Below are 6,000 nucleotides of genomic sequence, written 5' to 3'. Positions count from 1 at the left end.
AGGCAGAAATGGTTAAACAATAGATAACATTCAAAGAACTCTGAGGGCTTATTCTAAGCCAGGGTCAAAGAGTTAAAGGGCCATAAAACTTTGGGGAAACAAACTTATTTCAGGCTTGGACCCTTATCATTTAAATTGAGGGTATTAGCAAAGTAGGTTTCATAGGATTTTATGCATTCTTTCTTAGGCCTGATTGCCCTGGGGAACCCGCCCTTCCCAGCCCAGGGCTGCACCCACCTCCAGCATTGTTTCAGGCTTAAGTCAGGCAGGGGAAGTAAGGCAGCCAAGAGATTAGGAGACTTCTCGCAGACAGAATGAGGACTCTGGCTATGTCAAAGCTGAGGGGTGAGGGTCCATCACCCCCTTTTTCTATAGCCCCCCAAGTCCTTCCCTGGGGGCCCTATGATCATGCCTGTCTTAGATTGTCCCTCCCTTGAGGAATCTTACCTGTCACTGGCTAACCAGTCAAGCATTGGGGGCCAGGCAGGGTGAAGTAAAAGAGGCAGAGGCGGCCAGGGAGATAAGCTTTGTCTCCTTAGTGGCTTATGGTCCCAAGGTTGCTCACTCAGCCTTAGCCAAGGGGGAGGGGGTGGTTACAGCTCCTGAAACCAGGCAGGGCAGTTCCCAACACAAAATCACATCTTATTTTGAAAAGTACTTTAATTCCATAATCAGGATTAATTAAATGTAAGTGCTCAACCTTGCAGGCACTGAGCGGTTTCTGTGGCACCGCCCACAGACTCAAGCACATCAGTAGTTCCCAATGCCAACTCTAACCTTTCAGCTAGAGAACTCAGAACACACACACCGCACACACGCAGCACACGGCATACACAGCACACACACACACAGCACACGGCACACATAGCACACACACACTTAGGAATCTACTACCCTCTTCCCCTTCCCCCCACCAGGAGATTCTGGTTTAGTTATTTTAAAGCTCACTGGGTCATTTTGAACATCAGCCAGGTTTGGAAACTCTTGAGCTCATTCCTGTGTATCCATCCATCCATCCATCCACCTGTTAGGTAGGATAGGCAGCAAACCACGGCAGGGAGCAGGAGGGAGACGTGTCTCACCCGCTAACTCAGCAGGACTGAGCCCAGTCCGTAATCTTGCCAGGTATCCCAACACCACAGGAAACACCGTGCTCACACGGGAGGAGGGCAGTCCCCGAAATCCTACGAACCTTCTCCGCTCTCTGGGAAAGAAAGCCTTTGAAACTTCTTTCATCCCAAGGTCTAGATGTGGGATGGGAAGGGGGTCCACAGTGCCCAAGAAGAAGCCCGTAAGCCAACGTTGGTTAGTAGCCTTCCTCTGGTCACTGTCTGTTTTACGAGGGGGGCCCTAATGCTTACAGAAAGAGCCCACAAATAATTTTAAGTAACTGCCTCAACTTTAATTAACTGCCTCCTGTCACGTATGTGTTTCACAATAAGATGAACAAATAGAGTCTGGAGCAAGATAAGGATCCGGGCTAACAGACCCCCACACATACCTAAGTTAGGGTAGTCACTGCTCCCCCACCCCACCGAGAGCTGGCTCCGCCTTTATCTGTCCATCAATATGTAACTTCTTCAGCCCCATCCTGCCAGCTATGTAAGTCCTCAACACAAAGGCCCTGGTGCCTTTGGCCTCCCTTACCGTGCCCTGCCCTGAACCTATGCCTTTCAACTCCCACCTTAGCTAGACCCTTCTCTCCCACGAGAACTTATCACCGATGAACCCTGCTTATATGCTGATAGACGTGCTGGTCTGTAATTCTACTGTGTCAGTGAGAAAAACCAGGTTTCTCCCATAACACATCCATCCAGTCATCCATCCATCCTGCTTTCCTTCTTCCAGAAAAGGTTTGAAGTATTGACTTCAACAAAGTAACTTAGGAAATCAATCATTAAAAAAGTAAATAAATACAAATATCAGTGGTGAGTTCATCTTTATCTGCTTTCTCATAGTTTCATATTTCCCAAGTTTTCTTGGCATGTTATTATGATGATGATAACCCTTAAAGAGTGACTCTTTATGGATCAAAAAAAATTAATCCAGTCAAGATTGCCATTTCGTTTTATACTGGGTGAGCTATCAGTTAACTGAATATTTTAGTTTTAGATCTCGCTGTTCCTCCACAGGACCAAAAAGAAAATCTTTAATGGCTGTGACTTGACCAATCACTGGTAAGATATAAGGCCTCTGAAGTTCTAGCAGTTTCTGACCCATGGGTCCTGCAACACCTCCTCGAGATGACACCCAGCAATATTACATAAAATATAAGAAGGGCCTTCATTATTTGACTGAAATTTGAAGTTGGAATCCAGCACACTAGGATGGGACTGATGGGAATTGGTGAACCATTTGAGGTGCCCGGTCCAGCCAGCTGTCCCGCTTGGGACACAGTGTGATTCTAGCCAGTGGACTGCTTCCACCTAGTGGTGAAAAGTGGTTATTACACTTGCTTTTTTTTTTTTTTTTTTTTTTTTTTAGTGTTTCAGCCCCAGAATCATGGTTTATAAATATCAGACATTTATTTTTCACAGTTCTAGCGGTTGGAAGTCTGAGGTCAAGGTGTTGGCAGGGTTGGTTTCTCCTGAGGCCTCTCTCCTTGGCTGGTAGATGGCTTAGGTCTTCACCTGTGTATCTAGGTCCTAATCTCTTTTTATAAGGGTGTGGGCATCAGATTGGATTAGGTCCCACCCTAATAATCTTGTTTTAACTCAATCACCTCTTTAAAGACCCATCTCCGCACGTGGCCACATTCTGAGGTGCTGGGAGTCAGGACACTTCCATGCTGCACGTGATGGTCACTATTTGCACGTGGTTACTATTAATAACTTTATTTACAAACCCGCCACAAGCTGCGTGAAGCTGTGTCAGGAGCCAACTTCGCCCACCGCCCGACCTGATGCTGTAATAAAGGGAATGTTTGTGTTTCTTGTCCCTGGTCTGCAAACGGCCCAAACAATGTCCTATTCATCTTCATATCCTCAGAACCCACTGCCGGCACTAAGTCATGCTTCCAAAATGTCTGTTGAGAAATAAGGTGAAAACTATCCGATCTACGGGAGCACCAGGCAGGGGCATCCAAATAAATATTTGGGAACATTTTCAGTGCGAAGCTTTTGTTAACTGAGGCGGGAGAGTGTTGATGGAGGTTCAGATGCGGCCAGATTAGCCCTGAGTTTTCATCCCTGAAGCTGGGGGACGGGTAATGGGACTGCATTGTAGTAGTGTCTCTACTTTTACATACATTTAAAGTTTTCCGTCCTGGCTGGCGTAGCTCAGTGGATTGAGCGCGGGCTGCAAACCAAAGTGTCGCAGGTTTGATTCCCAGCCAGGGTACATGCCTGGGTTGCAGGCCATGACCCCCAGCAACTGCACATTGGTGTTTCTCTCTATCTCCCTCTCTTCCCTCCCTAAAAATAAATAAATAAAATCTTTAAAAATTTTTTCCTTAATAAGAAATTTCTTTTAAAAGCCCTGTTTGTTTACAAAGGGGCAAGAGACAGGGTTAGTATTGTATTATAATGAACCGGTCTGTCCCGGACAGCCGATTGTTTTGTCTTTTGTCACAATGGCCCTGAGTTGAGGAACAATGACATTTACTTCCTCCTCTTCTGGGAATGAGCCCAGACGAGGATGTCTTGGTGGTGGCTGGTGACAGCTTCATCTTTTCTTCAGCAAGAGGGGAGGGGACTGCTAAGTAACACAGTGATTGTTGTTCCACGTTACCCTTCGGCTCAGACTTCGTAAATAGATTTGTCTTTAATGAAGACGGGAGAGAGGGATTATAGGAGCTGGTGGAAATTTCCATTGCCTGGGGGAGGGGGGTGTCATGAGATTCCATGCTGACAGAGTCATTTAAAGGTTACAAAGAAGAGAACCACATAGAAATAAAATAGAGGTTTGACATTTTTATGTGAAGAAAGGGGAATAATAAGAAATAACACGATGCACACTGTTTGGGATGAGGAACGCAGTATGACTGCATAGAAACGTCATTTCTTTCATATGACCTTTTCTCCTTTCTTTCCTCCCGGTTCAAACTGGCCCCATCCAGCACCCTGACCCACCTGCCTCCTTCTCGGTGGAAGACGGCTCCCTGAGGCATGGCACCCTCAGGACAGGGGGTTCGGTCAGACCCATCTCCCTCAGTCACCACCATTCACGATTTCCCAGCGTCACAAACTGTCTCAGCATGTCGCCCCCAGCCAGTCGGAGAGTGACCTCTCTGGGGGGCAGGGATTTCGGTCTGTTTGTCCATTGCCCCACTCCTAGCACCCAGCTCAGCTACAACCCTTGCTGAATGAATGAATGAATGAATGAGTGGGTGTGCCCTGGTCCTCAGAGGTTAGTCATGCAAGCTGCCATTGCCGGAGCCTTCTGTGTTTGTGTCACTGATTGTTCGTATCTGTCAGCAGGACCCGACACTGACGTTGGTAGGACACTGACATTTCATTTCCACTGGTTTCCAGACGCCACTGCAGCCTGTCACTATCTTTGGGATCCATCTCCTAGCGAGTGAAGTGTCCCTTCCAGCCATGTACCATCTGCATATTTGATGAGTGACATCAGTCCTCTAACTGGTAGCAGCAGCTCTGTCTGGGGGTGGGGGTGGAGGGCTGCAAGAGACACATGGGCCCTGCAGGGCGTCATAAGCAATGAGAAAAGAAGAGATGCCATAGAAACCTCTTGAAGCTCAGCATTAAGCAAAGGTAAAGTGAGTCCAAATCAGGTGTCTAATTCAGAGCTAATCTGGGGGGTTAGATCACTTTTACTTGGCATGAAGTCAGGGGACCTGGGAAAGGATTCACCCCAGCCGGCATCATGGGGAAGCGAATGAAGAGGCTTGCACACCTGCATGAGCGAGAGGTCTCCGGAGAAACAGAACCAATGGTGTATGTGTATGTGGATGGTGTGTATTGAGGGAGAGAAAGAGAGAGAGAGACGGCTTTATTCTAAGGGATCTGCTCACAGGACTGTGGAGACTGGCTCATCCAAAATCTTCCAGGTGTGCCTGTGGTCAGGAGATCCAGGACAGATTTGCATTTCAAGTCCAGTGGCAATTGTTGGCAGAATCCCCTCTCCCTTGGGACTAGAAAGTCTTTTTCTTAAGGTCTTCAACTGATTGGATGAGGCCCACCCACACATGGAGAGCAGTCTGCTTTATTCAGAATCTGCTAATGTGAACGCCAATCCCATCCAAAAAACACCTTCACAAAAACACCTAGTAGATGCTCTGGCCAGGTAGCTCAGGTGGTTAGAGCATCATCCTGATACACCAAAGTTGTGGGTTTGATTCCCTGTCAGTGCATGCATGAGAATCAACCAATGATGCATAAATAAGTGGAACAACAAGTAATTGATTTCTCTCTCTCTCTCCACTCCTCTCTCTCTCTCTCAAATTAACTTTTAAAAATCTACTCTCTATGAGGCTGTCTCTAGAATAGTATTTGACCAAATATCTGGGTACCGTGGCCTAGCCAAGTCAACACATAAAGTTAACCATCCGAGCAGCACGTAGGAAAACCCAAACCCAATGCAGAACAGCTGGGCTTACCCAGCAGGCGAAGCAGCTCCCATCCCACTGGCTATTGCGTGCTTCCAGGCCCTCCCTGTAACTTCAGACCTTGCGCCTCCGCTCACGGCCGACACACCCCGAAATGCCCTTCTCCCAACCTGCTCCTTCACCACTGGAAAAAAGCCTACTCGTCTTTCAAAGTTCAGATCAGATGTCACCTCTGTGCCACTTTCTTGAGTCCCACATCCCATCCCGAAGAACTCATTCCTTCCCCGGCCCTGTGAGTCTGCACCGTGACCTCACTGATCACACTTATTCGCCGAGCGGCTCCCACACCCACGACTCAGTCTCTGACCTCAGCGAGCTACCCAACCTTCCTGGGCCTTAGTCTTCCACCTATAACATGGAAATAAAGTCGCACTGACCATGTGTGGTTGTGGTGAGGGCCCAATGTGTGTAAGATTCTAAGAACAGTTTTCAGC

This window comes from Phyllostomus discolor, chromosome 1 (genome assembly GCF_004126475.2).
Source record: "Phyllostomus discolor isolate MPI-MPIP mPhyDis1 chromosome 1, mPhyDis1.pri.v3, whole genome shotgun sequence".
Taxonomy (NCBI): domain Eukaryota; kingdom Metazoa; phylum Chordata; class Mammalia; order Chiroptera; family Phyllostomidae; genus Phyllostomus; species Phyllostomus discolor.
This window is presented reverse-complemented; position numbering follows the sequence as displayed.